A 15,535-nucleotide genomic window follows, 5' to 3' on the forward strand; every position below is an offset into this window, starting at 1 on the left:
ATGTTTTACTTAAAGAGATATAGCCAATGAGTACAAATACTTTACACACACACACACACACACAATGGCAATATTTCAAGGAAAAGTTAAACAACTGCAAGGAAAAATAGACAGTAAAATTATAATATTAGTGAAATCAATGTACTCCTTCTGAAATGAACAAATCTTTAAAAAAAAAATTAAGGACCTGAACATGTTATTTTTTTTTAAATTCTGAATTTAATATTAAATAAAACAGATATTTCTACATACACAATAGAATTGAAAAAGTGGGTTGTATGTGAAACTGCAAATGTGTATTATTATAGCTTTTTTCTCCAAGTAATAATTCAACCTGTAGCTTTCAAAGCTATCTTGCTTGTCTGTGCTTCTTTTTTTACTTTCCTTCTGTCCTTTTCTCCACAATTTGGAGCTCTCTTCTTCTAATACATATGCTGCAGGACAATTCTATGATTCTATGGGTTATACATATCATTTTACTGAGGGGCTACTGATGGGTTGGTTATCGTTAGTTCTCAGCTGGGATGAGCCTTAGAGGTTACCTCATTTTGCAGATGAGGAAAGTGCACAGAGATGATAGTTGAAACTATGGAGCTTATAAGATCACTAAGTGAAATGGTATAGAGGGGCAGAGCTTTGGGGGACTTCCATAGTTAACGGGTGTGATCTAGATGAAGATCCAGCAAAAGAGTCTCAGGTGTATTTAGATAGATAGGAGAACCAGGAGAGAACAGTGTCATGTGAACCTACAGAGAAGAAACTATGAAGGAGAACTTACTGGAAAGGCTTCTTCCAGCTTATTTCCATTACAGATAATGCTTCATGATGATTTTAGATAGATCATTCTATGTGTCATTTTAGGGAAAGCTCCATTTATTCCTATGCTTTCTAAGTCTTCCTAGATTTCCCTGAAACCATCTATTTCATCACTTCTCATGGTATAACAATATATCATTACATTCAAAAACAATAATTTTTCCAATCATTTCCCAAGTGGTGGGCACTCTCTTAGCTTCCAGTTCTTTATTAATACAAAATGAATTACTATAGATTTTTTTATTTTTTAAAAAAAAATTGGTATTGGTCCTTTTCTTCTTTGCTCTCTGAGGTATAGGCATACTAGTGGTTTCACTGTAGCAAAAGGTGTGCACAGTTTGGTGTCTTCTTGTGTATAGTTCCATACTGGTTTCCAGAATGGTTGGACCAATTCATAGCTCCACTAACTAAGCATCATTCTGCCAAGTTGTCTTAAACTTCTCCAAAATTTGTCATTTTCTTTTTTTTTTTGTTATCACTGTCAATGTACAAAGTATGAGGTGGGACCTCATAGTTGTTTTAATGTGTGTTTCTCTAATAACTAGTGACTCAGAGCATTTTTTCAAATAACAGTTGATAGTATTGACTTTCACCCATTGAAAATGCCCTATTCATATCTTTTGAGTAGTTTATCTATCTGAAAGCAGCTTTTATTCTTATACATTTGAATAATTTCCTTATATATCTTACAAATGAAAATTTTATCATAAAAGTTGCTTCAAAGATTCCTCCCTCCCCATCCAGTTACTAGTTTCCTAATTTTAATTGCACTGATTTTACTTGTATAAACCTTTTAAATTTTATGTAACCACACTGTCTATCTTATCTTCTGTGATTCTTTCTATCCCATATTTGGTCATGAACTCTTCCCTATCCACAGATGTTAAGGTAATTTCTTCTGTGCTCCTCTAATTTGTTTATGATATGACCTCTTATGTCTAAGTCATGTATTCACTTGGAGTTTATCTCAGAGTAAAGCATGAGATGCTGGTCTATATCTAATTTTTGCTGAATTGCTTTCCAGTTTTCCTAGGAGTTTTTTTTTTTTAAAGGATTATTGGGTCCCTTAAATCTAGTAGCTGGGATCTTTGGTTTTATTGAATATCATGTTACTAAGTTCATTTGTTTCTACATGGTGTGTACCTAATCGCTTCCATTCATTGATTTTTTTTTAAACTAGTACTCATTGTTTTAATATTAACTATAGTATAATTTGGTATATGGTAATGTTGGGTCCATTTTCCCACTTTTCCTCTAGTATTTCCCTTGGAATTCTTGATTTTTTTCTCCCCTTCCAATGAATTTCATTATTATTTTTTCCTAATTGTATAATCATTTTAAAGTCTGATCAACATGGCATGGAATATGTAAACTAATTTAGGTAGTATTTTCATTTTTATTATATTGTTATGGTTTATGCATGAGAAATGAATATTTCTTCAATTATTTAGGTGCATCTTTATTTCTGTAAAGAATATTTTAGAGTTTCTTTCATACAGTTCCTGTATAAGTCTTGGTTGATAACACCCAAATATTTTATACTTTCTCTAGTTACTTTGAAATGAGATTTTCTCTCTCTCCTCCTGCAGATTTTCGCTTATAATATACACAAATGCTGATAACTAATATGTACTTATTTTATATTTAATAATCTTGTTGAATGTAATGTTTCAAATACTTTTTAGCTAACTCTTTAGTTTCCTCTAAATAAACTATCTTATTCTTTGTAAAGACAGTTTTGTTTCTGCATTACCTATATTTTTCTCCTTATATTATTACCATAGCTAGCAATTCTATTACCATGTTAAGCAGTAGTAGGGATAATAGGTATTCTTGCTTTATTCTTTTTTTTTTTTTTAGGCAATTGGGTTAAATGTCTTGCCCAGGATCACACAGCTAGTAAGCGTTCACCTAGCTGCCCCATTCTTGCTTTATTCTTGATCTTATACAAAGGCTTCTAAAACTTTCTCCCTTACATATAATATTTGCTCTTAATTTAATATAGATGCCAATTACAAATTTAAATAAAAGTCCATTTTTATATTTTTTAGTGTTTTAAAAAATAACTATTGGATCTTGCAAAGATTGTTTTAGCATACTGATATAATCATGCGATTTTTATTATTAACTATTATGTTTAGAGTTTTCTTTATATTGAAGTACCCCTGGAACAAATCTAACTTTGTCATAGTGTATTGCTTTTACAATATCTTGTTATAGCCTATTTGTTAATAATTTATTTAACACTTTTTGTGTCAGTGTTTGTATTGGTCTATGGTTGCTTTTCCCCCCTCTTTGCTTTGTCTCTTCCTATTTTAGATATCAATACCAGACTTGTATCACAGAAAGTTTGGAAGTATCCTTTCTTTTCCTATTTTTGTAAACAGTTTCTGTAAAATTGGAATTGTAGATCTATCTATTTATAGAGTTTTGTTTTTCCCCTTGTGAATTAATTTATGGCTTGTTCCATTTCTTTTTTAAGGATATGGAGTTATCTAAATTATTTCTTTTGTTAAGCTTGGCATTTCACATTTTTTGAAATATTCATTCATTCCATTTAAGTTATTAGTTTTGTTGGCTTATAATTGGGCTAAATAATTTGATAGCATCCTTTACTACCTTTTAATTTGTTGTAAAGTTAGCTTGTCTATTTGAAATATAATTTAGTTTTCCTCTTTTTAAAAAAAATTAAACTGTTCTTTTCCTTTATTAACCCCCCCCAGACCCAGCTCCCACTTTTATTTACCAATTTTTTTGCTTATAATTTTTAATTTTTCTTTAACTTTAAGGATTTCTAATGTGGTGTTAAGATGACAATTTTTCATTTGTTGCTTTTTGAGTTTTTAAACTTGAATGTTTATATTTCATTTATTTGTCTTTTCCCTCTTTGGTTTAATTGTTTAGTTTCTCTTTTGCTGAAGTGTTAAAATTTAAATTTCAGTCAATAAAAAGGGATTTATTAATTGCCTATTACGTGCCAGGTACTGTGCTTAAAGGTGGGAATTTAAAGAAAGGCAAAAAAACAGTCCTCTTGTTCATAAGCAGCTCACAGTCTAATGGTGGAACAACATGCAAACAACTATGTACAAACAAAATACATATAGGATAAATTGGGGATAATGTCAGAGGGAAGGCACAAAGATTAAGGCATGCCTGGAAAGGCTTCTTACTGAAGGTGAGATTTTAGCTGAGACTTGAAGGAAGCTAGGGAAGACAGAAAGTAGAGATGAGGAGGGAGAGAGTTCTAGGAATGGGGGACAGTTAGAGTCCACGTCTGAGTTGGAAGATGGAATGTTGTTTGCAAGGGACCAGTGTCCAACAGATCTCACAGTATGTGGGGTAGAAGAAGGGAGAATAAGTATAAAAAGATTAGAAAGGAGGGGTGAGGTAAGGCTAGATTATGAAGGGCTTTGAATGCTAATACAGGATTTTATATTTATTCCTGGAGGTGACAGTGAGTCACCGGTGTTTAAGGAGTTAGGGGGGTTGACATGGCCAGACCTGTGCTTTAGGAAGCCCATTTTGGCAGCTGAGGATGGCCTTGAATAGAAAGAGATTCATGGTAGGGAAACCAACCAAAAGTAGTCCTGGCATGAGTTGATGATACCATTGTGGAGGAAGTATCAGAGGTAAAAAGAGTCCAGGTGTATGTGAGAGATGTTAGGAAGGTAAAATCAGGAAGATTTCATAACAATTTTGATATGGGGTGGTGGCAGCAGAGAGAAGTCAAAAATAAGGTCTAGGTTGTGAGCCTGAACTAGAAATATGGTGGTGCCATTAATTATAATAGGGAAGTTTGGAAGAGGGGAAGGATTGGTGGGCAATGAGGGGAAAAAGATAATGAATTTAGTTTTGTTCACCTTGAGTTTAAGATATCAACAATAAAATCCAGTTTGGAATGTCTGATAGGCAGTTGGAGATGCAAGACTAGAAGCTTGCAGAGAAGTTAACATGGATAAGTAGATTTGAAAATAGTTAGCCTAGAGATGATAATTGAATCTATGGTTGCTGATGAGATCACCAAGTAAGTATAGAGGGAAAAGAGGAAACAGGACAGAGCCTTAGGGGGACACTTAACATTATAAAGATCTAGCAAAGGAGATACAGAATGAGTGATAAGCAGATAGGAAAAGAGAAAAATATCAAGAAGATGATGAATGGTCCCAAAGGCTGCAGAGTTCAAGAAAAATTAGACTTGAGAAAAGGCCATTAGATTTGGCAATTAACAGATCATTGGTCATTTTGAAGAGAGCAGTTTCAGTTGAATGATGAGATTGGAAGCCAGTATGCAAAGGTAAGGAGAAAGTGAGAGAAACAGAAGCAAAGGCAGCAATTGTAGATGGCCTTCTCAAGGATTGTAGCCACAAAAGCAGGAGAAATAAAAAACAAGTGCTAGTGGGGACAGATGGATAAAGGGAAGGTTTTGTAAGGATGGAAGAGACATGGACATGTTTGTAAGAAGTAGGTAAGCATCCATTAGAGAGGGAGAGATTGAAGATAAGCTAGAGAGAATAGGGATGATAGAGGGAACAATCTGCTGGACCAGATGGGATGGAATGTAATTACTTGTCTATGTAGAATGCCTTGGCAAAAAGAACTATCATCTCTTCATGTGAAAACAGGGGTGAAGAAGTTATCGAAATGATGTGAGATGAATAGGAGAGAAGAGGGAGCTCTAGGCAAATGCCCCTCTGAAGTGTTGCTTACACTTTTTGTGGATTTATTTTCTTCTTTTGGATTTACCAATTGGTATTCTCTCAATCTAAGACATTTCTAAAGAGTGTTCAGCATTATTTTCCCCCGTTTATTCCTATCTCTAGCTTCATTTTTTAGATTGGGGGTTGTGCTTCAGTCACACAGCATTCACAGTTACTGAACAGTATGAATAGACCCTGCTCAATTCTGAGTTCAGTGGTTAAAATGAAGTTCCACATTCTGCTGGAATTGACTGGTCATACTTCCTGCTGTGGTTTAGGCCCAGGCTGCCTGGATGCTGGTTTGTGTTCCTAGATGGGCCTCTGGGTTGTCCCTAATTATTCTGGGCACGGTCTGGCCCTTCTGCTGCAGGGCTGGGTTGCTATAAACACCCTAGTTTATCTCCACTCCATGTTTCAGTAGGATTCTGAGAGTCTCCATGCAGTGCTTAACTGGATGGGAGACTTCATAGCTGATTATCTTTGGTTTTCTTTATAACTGTTCTTTCTGGTGCATTTTTTGAGCTTTATTGGGGGTATATTCTCTATTTGCTAATGTGCAGCCATCTTCCCCTATTACAAGTCAGTCACCAACCGCTACTATTCTTTCCATCCTCTGATCCTGACTGGATGATGTCTCATCTGACAGCTTCTAGGGCTCTACACTATTTCGTGAAGAACAAGTGGCTGTTTTTTTCCATCAGAGCATTCAACTTCTTTCTCTTTAGGTAAAGCTCAGAGTTCTTTAAGCTTTACTTGCCCCCCTCCTTTTCTGGGTGACATTTTTCCACTCTTTAATTTCCTCAGAAGAATCAAGTTTTTCTTTTGACACTTCAGATCCTGCCACCCTCCCACCACCCTTACTCCCTATTTCAGTCCTATTTCCATTTTTTCTTTTCTTTTCTTTTTTCTTGCTAATTGTTTTATAACCACAACAAACTAGTACAGAGGATGTCCTGTACAACAACAACACGATAAAGGCTTAAAGCTGAAGGTGTTCCCATGACAACGCTGAAGATAGTTCAGTCTCTGATATTTGGAATTTAGGCTGCAGTCCTTGTGATCTGGATGGCTCTCGGGGCAGGAGGCACAGGCCATGTTCTAACCAGACTTGAAGAGGAGAATGGCGACCTGACCCAGGTAGAAGTAAATGAAGTGCTTTGTCTCGTGCGTCACATAGCTGCCGAAGTTCCTCCTCATGATGCAGTGCCAGGTGGGGTTGTACTTCTTGTCAAACTCCTTCTTGATATGGGCTGCTCTATCCTTCTCTATGTTATACTTCTCTAGGGCCTGGGTGGCACACTCCACGGAGTCCTGCTGCATCTCCTCCTCCTCATCTCTCCACATTTTTGATTACGGCCTTGCAGTCACACATGGTTACCGTGGGTCGGAGGCACTGGTGGCAGGTCCCGGCAGGAGGGGGCGGCAGCGGCGCAGCTCAGGCACTCCATCTGACCTGGCAGGTGCTTCCACTGCCTAAGCCGTTGCACATCTATTTCCATTTTTCTTAAGGCAAACTTTGCTGATCCTCATAACTTAAGAGTATACTGAGGTGTTCCTTAAGCAACTTCACCTTCTCTTTGAAAACAGAGACCAGTATATGACTATGGCAGAAATATGAATACTGCATACTCAAAGTCACTCCAAAATTCTCGTGTGTGTGTGTGTAGATTAAGATTCTCAACTGTTGTCTGAACTACTTTTGGGTGTTTACAGCTTATCTTTTAAGTTCTTCATTGTGACCTATACAACCATTTATCAACTCTTAATAACTTTACAACCACATTTTACACTTTCTTGCATTTCAACAATTTTGCAGCAAATTATTTTCTTTTATTTCCCTCAAATTCTTGATCCCTAAATTTAACCTTTGGCCATCCATCTTCATAAGTCCAAACCTCTCCAAATCTCCTTCATAATGTGATAATAATAATAGCATTTATATAGCATCTACTACATGCCCGGCATTGTATTAAGCACTTTTTGCAAATATTTTCTCATTTGGTCCTCATAAGAACCCTTCAAAGTAAGTGCTGTTGTTATCCTCATTTTACAGTTGAGGAAACTGAGGCAAACAGAAGTTACATAAGCTAGTGTCTGAGGCCAAATTTGAACTCAGGTCTTTCTGACTCTAGGTCAAGGGCTCTGTTCACACTAACTTTTTAAATTCATGGTGGTAAATTGTTATAATTTGATACTGTACACTATAAACCAAAAGTTCTTTTTGAGACATAAAAAAAGCACCTTAACTTCAGGTACTGTGTAAAGTACCTCTTGCCTCAGTTAAAGGGAGGAGTCACTTGACCCCTTCCTGGATGAAATTAATAGTTCATCAGGCAGCATAAAACCAGATAGGGTGCAAATAGCCCTTTAGGATACACTTCAATAACCTCACTAATAGTACTACTGTGGAGCTTGCTTTTCTTTGAAAAAGCAAAAGTGAACTGGAAGAAGCTTCAAAAGGAAAGATTTATAGATCTGTAGTTTTTGTAAAGTTCTTCAATTTTGACTGTATCTACTGTCTCCATGTTACATTTGGGTATATGAAATATAGCTAAAATGAAACAAATATGGGTGTAGGAAGATTGCAACTTTCCAGTCAGTCAGTATTTATTTAGCACCTGTCGTTGCTCGTCTTTTGTTTCTTTAGAGGACCAATGATATTATGGGTGATGGTGGTCAGTCTCATTTTCTCTTCCTGAGTCATCAATAACCAGTGGCAATTAAAAAAAAGTCAAGACAACTGGCAAGGGCCAGGGATGCAGTGGATGAACTTGGTGTCTTTGATGCCTGACCAAGTTCTAGGCACTCCACAATGCCTACTTCAGCCACCTTGATGGCTATTGGAATAAATTGTTCTCATCTGCCCATTTCACTGGGAAACGTCTTCACATGCTTGGGGTAGACATGCCCCTAACTGACCAATGGGTTTGAGGCCTATTGGTTACCCTCAACCTGGTTTAGCCCTTCTGAGGAGATGGTTTTACTGGGGTGTGGCCACTGTGCATGCAACAGCTTTTTGGAATCATAAGTGGGAGTTGAGTGACAGACAGACACCAAGAGGATGAAAAAGCAACCCTAAAAGGGGATACAAAGAAAGGCAAAAGAAGGTCCCTGCCCACGAGGAGTTCTCAATCTAATGGCGGAAGATAAGAAAACAAATATGTGTGAACAAGCTACATATAGGCTAAATTAGGAATATTCATGGCACTAAAATTGAAGGTGATTAGGAAAAGCTTCCAGTAGAAAGTGGGATTTTTATTTTATTTTTTTTTGGCTAGGCAATGGGGTTAAGTGACTTGCCCAGGGTCACACAGCTAGTAAGTGTTATGTGTCTGAGGCCGCATTTGAACTCAGGTCCTCCTGAATCCAGGGCTGGTGCTCTATCCACTGCGCCACCTAGCTGCCCCGAAAGTGAGATTTTTAGCTGGGACTTGAAGGAAACTAAATAGGCCAGGAGGTAGAGATGAGGAGGGAGAGAGGCATGGTGGGACAATCAGAGGAAATGCGCAGATCTGAGAAATGAACAATTATGTCTAAGAAACAGTAAAGGTTCATGACCGTATTTCAAATTACCTTCTCAGAAGACAATGGGATAGTTCTTTTACCGTTCATACAAATGACCGGCATAACCTGAAACTCTTAGTTAATGGATCTTACCTCTTTGGGCCCCAGTTTTCTCTTTTTACAAAACAAAGGGGCTGGACTGGTTAATCTCTAAGGTTCCTTCTCTACTTCTCTTACTTGCTTCTCAAAATCCCTTTGGAGCTCTTCCAAGGCCTGGGACTGATTCATATTTTTCTTGGAGGCTTTGGATGTAGGAGCTTTGGCTTTGTTGTCTTCTTCTGGTTGTATGTTTTGATCTTCTTTGTCACCAAAGTAAGATAATATAGTCTGACTCTTTTTGCGCTGCTTACTCATGATCCCGGCCAATTACTTGAGTTTTAAACTCTTTGTTAAGGTAAGAGTCTGCTTTCAATATGGAGAATGTACTGTCCCAAGCTTTGGGGGTTTGTACATCTGTTTTCAGAGGTACTTCTAGGGACCTGTAAATTTTCAGTTTTTCCAAGGCGGTATGATAAGGGGCGGGGTGTTTCCTCTCCACCACCACAACAAGCTCCACCAGGCCAGCGTTCCTCCTAGCCCTAGGACTGCCCCTCAGAACTGTGACCCAAATCCAAGCATGGCACAGCAAGAGATTCCTGCCTCGGCACTAGCAGAGAGATCCCTGCAATCCCCCTCTGATCAGACACTCGATTCCCCCTCAGTCTGTGGGCCAGGAGCTCAGGAAGCAGCTGCTGCCCCAGAGGCCGAGCTCTGGACTTGTGGCCGAGACCTAGCTCCTTCTCTCACCGCAGTCACAGACTTTTCCCACTGACCTTCTAAGTTGTCTTTGGCGTTTGTGCATTGGGAAGTCTGGAAACCACCACAGCTACCCACGATTCAGCCCTCTAAGGCCTGCTCCAGGGTTTTTGCGGCCTGCACACCCACACTGCACTGTGCTCCTCTCCCCACCTGGCGCAATATACCTTTCCGATCAACCACACAGGTTGTCTTGGGCTGGAAATTTGTTTCATTCTGTCTTTTTGTGGGTTCTGCTGCTTTGGAATTTGTTTAGAGCCATTTTTTTTACAGGTATTTGGAGGGGTTTGGGGGAGAGCTCAAGCAAGTCACTGCTTTCACTCCGCCATCTTGGTTCCGCCCCCCTCTAAGGTTCCTTCTAAGTCTAAAACCTGTGGTTATACCTAATGCTATGATACTTGACTGCTCCTCCTTGTGCCCGATCCTTATTGCTTGGACCTATACCACCTGCCAGACTCTTGTTTCATTGGATTCCTGGCTTCTGACTTCACTTCTTTGCTAAAAATCATGTTGTGCTACCTTTGCCTTGAATCTCTCTCTCTCCCGCTCTCTCTCTCTCTCTCTCTCTCACACACACACACACACACAGTCAAAACCAAAGGAAAAAAACCTTCCAAACCCCAGTAATTGCAACAATTATTCTAAATATTATTTCCATTTTTTGTGGTAATAATTTTACTCAATGGTCCTTAAAAGTACAGACATTTTATCTGTTTTCTCTTAATCTATATATTACTTTGGTGATGATAATTCCATTTACTGGACATGAACAAAAATTTCATTAGAATGCTGCATTGTTTTTTCATTTTTCTTTCAATTCTATTTAACTTTAATTTTGACAGAGCTATCAGTAAGAAGTCCTGTGACTAGGGTAAATTTCAGTAGCGATGGTGGGCCATGTAGACTGTTTGATGAGGAGTGCCCACTGTGCCAGAAAAAGATTGGCCTATTCCCTCACAAAATTTGGCCCATGTGTCCAAGGAGGTTGGGGGTAAAGGTGGACTCTGGAAAGAAGCATCAATGTTAATAGGACCCTAAGGATGAAGGCAAAGTTGTTTCACCAGCACTAGTGGTGGCTTTGAGTTTGGGTATTTTATTGTTGGACCTCTCTGGAAATTTTAAACTAGTAATGGTTTGGTGTTTAAGTTTATCTCATTTTATACAATTGGTATGTTTTCTAAAAGTTGTACATAAATTGTATAAATTAAACCATATTTTAAATTTGCTAGGAGTGCTAGGCATCTTTAAAAGGACAAAGAAACAAAAATTTTTGTTGAGCTTTTGCAACATGAATTAACCAATTGATTCAGATTCTTTTACATGTGTTTCCTTAAAGGGATGGCCTTTACTAAATGGTACTAAATCCACACAAGACTCTTATTCTGTCTATGAGGCCCTGTATTGAGGATAGGAAGTACTTTATTAGGCATATACTATGGGAAGTGCGTTGGAATTCTTCAGGATTAAAGAGGTACATCAATAAGTTGAAATAAAGATTAATATCATTCATTTAGAAATCCTTTTATAGAATTTATATACAGAATGAAAAGAATAAGATTTATTTGCCTTAATGGTCATCAGTAAACAACCAAAAAAAGCCCAAACCCTGTAACTATTTATATTTACCTAATGGTTTAAAAACAAATTCCAAGTATACTTAAAGGATAGATAAATTAGCAATCTGGAAAATGAGTCATGTCTTGCTCTGCTGAGAAAGATGTCAAAATTATGTATACTCAGTGAAACACATTTTAAAATTAAAATCTGATTTAATTAGGCTCTGTGAACTATACTTCTCCTTCAAGAAACTATTAATAAAGTGAAAATACTTCCAGAGGCCATTTTGTGGGGTATTAGATGTCCTTCCTTTGTCCCTCCTCCCATAGTTTTGTGAAATAAACTTAGTGGATTTCTATTGCACTGCTGTTGTCACTATTGCCAAATGCTTTAGTATGGACGAAGCAGATACCTGGTTATTTAAGGAGCAGAATAAATGGGCCAAGACAGCTTTCCCCGTCCTCAATTCACCAGGGAACGTTTGAGAATTCTACCTGACACGGGGACAGCACAGTGCTCTTAAACAATCTACAGTCTGATCCGATTGTTCCCCAGTGGGGGAGGCTGACCACAGCTCACTCAAGAGTCATTGATTGGATTAACAGCCTAATTCCCAACAGATGAATAGAATACTGATGTCTTGTCAGCCTAGATCACAAAAGGAAAACACAATCTGCTTCTACAGCTCAGATTTAACCCTCAGTTTTCTTGCCACTAAGGTCTTAATTTTGAGTAATTCAAATATCTTCTGCATTGAAACCATCTGGTTGAACAAACAATATTAGAATGTACTATAACTCCAGCCCACACTTACAAAGCATACTATCAAAAACTTTTCATCTGTCTTTCAAGATCGTCCCTAAAGATGCATTTTAAAATGTTTCAGAAATTTGAAGTGTACTTTACTCAAAACTTTAATTCCCATTTCAATGATACTACATATACAATACAGTTAAATGTGCTCCTCAACTTCTGGCTTGATTTTCTTAAAAAAAAAATGTTGAAACACTGTTGAATCTTAAGATCACAACATTACGTCATTCCCCTACAAGCATTTATTAAGAGCCTACTATTAGTTGCAGGTATAAAGATGAACAAAAAGAGAGTCTCTTCTTTGAAGGAACTTAAATGTTATCTATGAGGAATTGTTATAATTCATCAGAAACTAGAGAAGAAAATGGGGAAAGATGTCAAAGGCTTGTGAGATGAAAAATACAGTATGGGAGAATAAACTCATGGACAATGGCCTCTTCTCTCAGAAAAGTATGAGGGGAGGTCCTCTGCTGAGAGTGACAGAAGAGAGATGTGGAAGGCTTAGGAAAGAAGTAGTTATGGGAAATGAATGCAGTCAGCGAGGTAAGGACTGCTTTGGCAGGGAAGACCCAATTAAAATTAAAAGTTAAAATCAGTCAATCAAAACATATTTATTAAGTACTTACTATGTGCCAGGTCCAGTGCTAAACACTGGGGATACAAAGGAAATGCCAAAATACAGTCCTTGACCTCAGAAAATTCATATTCTAATGGAGGGAGACAACATATGAAGAAAATATATACAACGTTATAAAAGAGATAAAAAATGTAAAAAAAAAAATCCACAATAAAATTAATGATTCATTGGATAATTTGATTTTTAAAAAAACCCCAAAATCAGTATCAAAAATGAAAAAAGTGAATTCACAATGAAGAGATAAAAGCAATTATTAGAAGTTATTTTGCCTAAGTATATGCCAACAAAACTATGAAATGGATGAATATTTACAAAAATATAAACTGTCCAGATTAAAAGAACAGGAAATAGGACGCTTAAAAGAACCCTTAGAAAAAGAAATCGAACAAAACATAAATTAACTCCCAAAGGAAAAAATGCAGGACCAGATGGATTTACAATTGAATTCTACCAAACATTTTAAAGAACAATTAATTCCAATTCTACATGAAACTGTTTGAAAAATATGTAAAGAGATCTTATCTATTCTTCTATGACACTTGATACTTGATACTTAAATCAGAGTCAAAACAGAAAGAAAACTATAAACTGATTTTCCAAAATGAATATTGATGCAAAATTTTTAAATAAAACATTAGCAAGGTGACTAAAGCACTATATCACAAAGATCATACACAATGACTAAAATGGACTTATACTGGGAATGTAGGGCTGTAAGGAAATGGTAAGGTTGATAAGGAAAACTTACAAACATAACTGACTATATCAATAACAAAACCAACAAATATCATGATTATTTCAACAGATGTAAAAAAAAAAAAAAAAACCTGACAAAATACAATACTCAGTCCTGTTAAAAACACTAGAAAGCATATGAATAAACAGAGATTTCCTTAAAATGATGAGTAGTACCTATTTAAAACCAAAAGCCAGTGTTATCTGTAATGGAGATGAACCAGAAGCCTTTCCCATAAGATCAGGAGTGAAGCAAGGATGTACATTATTACCAATACTATTCAGTATTGTACTAGAAATACTAGCTATAGCAATAAGACAAGAAAAAGAAATTGAAAGAATAATCACAGGAAAGAGGAAACAAAATCATCACTTTTTGCAAAGTGTATAATGGTTTACTTAGAGAACCCTAGAGAGTCAATGAAAAAACTAAGTGAAACAATTAACAACTTCAGCAAAACTACAGTTTATAAAATGTTGTTGTTAGTTGTTTCAGTCATGTCTGACTCTTCATGATCCCATTTGGGGTTTTCTTGGCAAAGATACTATAGTGATTTGCCATTTCCTTCTCCAGTTCATTTAACAGATGAGGAACTGAGGCAAACAGGGTGAAGTGACTTGCCCAGAGTCACACAGCTAGTAAGTGTCTGAGGCCAGATTTGAACGCAGGTCTTCCTGACTCCAGGCCCAGCACTCCATACACTGTGTCACACAATACAAAATATAAAATAAACATATACATTTCTGTATAGGAAGAGATAGAAAGAGAAATGCTTGAGAGTCTACCTGACAAGACACACACAGGAATTATATGTACACAACTACAAAACACTTTTTATACAATGATGTAGCTAAGTAATTGGAGAAATGTTAACTGTTTATGTGTATGCCAAGCTTGCATAATAAAAATGAGAATGTTATCAAAATGAATTTACTAATTCAATGTCATACCAATCAAACTATCAAAGCTTTACCTTATAGGACTAGAAAAAAAATGATGAAATTCACCTGGAGGAACAAAAGGTCAAGAATATCAAGAGAATCAACGAATAAAAAAATGGAAAGGAAGGGGGTCTAGTAGTACCACATCTGAAACTATACTATAAAGCTGTAATTGTCAAAATAGTTTGGTATTGTTAGGAATACAATATGCAGAAGCACATAAGCACAGTAGCCTACTGTTTGATAAACCCAAAGATCAAGAACTTAATATGCAACAAAAATTGTTGAGAAAATTGGAAAGTAATCTGATACAAACTAGACACAAACTAATATTTCACATCATACACCAAAATAAGCTCAAAATGGGTACAAGGTTTAGATACAAAGGTTGACATCATAAGCAAATCAGAAGAGCATAGAAGAAATTATCTGTAAGATTTATGAATAAGGGAAGAGTTCATGATCAAACAAGAGATACAAAGGTTCACATGAGGTAAAATGGATAATTTTGATTTCATAAAATTAAAAAGGTTCTGTACAAACAAAACCAATGTAGTTAAAATTTAAAATAAGAAGTAGGAAACTGGGAATAAGTCTTTATAGCAAGTTTCTCTGATAAAGGTCTCATTTCCAAGATACATAGGGAACTGAGTCAAATTTATGATAATAAGAGATATTCTCCAATTGATAAATGGTCATTGTTTCTGAAAAGGCAGTTTTCAGAGAAATAAATCTAAGTTATCAATAACAGCCATATAAAAATGGTCTCACTCATTAATAATTAGAAAAATGAAAATTAAAACAACTCTGAAGTACCCACCACTTCATACCCATCAGATTGGTTAAGATGGTAAGGAAAATGACAAATCCTGGAAGGGCCATGGGCAAGCAGGTACACTAATGCACTGTTGGTGTTGCTGTGAAGAAGTCAAATCAGACTGGAAAGCAATTTGGAACTGTGCTTCCAAAAGTACTTAGC

At 36.6% G+C, this 15,535-nt stretch overlaps 1 protein-coding gene and 1 pseudogene across 1 annotated transcript in view; both read right to left on the reverse strand.

Annotated features, from left to right (window-relative positions):
- The window catches only part of ACBD6 (acyl-CoA binding domain containing 6), a 215,678-nt gene that overhangs the window by 33,251 nt on the left and 166,892 nt on the right, over positions 1-15,535 (reverse strand). The window lies entirely within an intron of this gene.
- Positions 6,507-6,885, reverse strand: LOC114047633 (annotated as a pseudogene).

The sequence above is a fragment of the Vombatus ursinus genome, unplaced genomic scaffold, assembly GCF_900497805.2.
Source record: "Vombatus ursinus unplaced genomic scaffold, bare-nosed wombat genome assembly UNPS02014789.1, whole genome shotgun sequence".
In the NCBI taxonomy this organism is placed as follows: Eukaryota; Metazoa; Chordata; class Mammalia; order Diprotodontia; family Vombatidae; genus Vombatus; species Vombatus ursinus.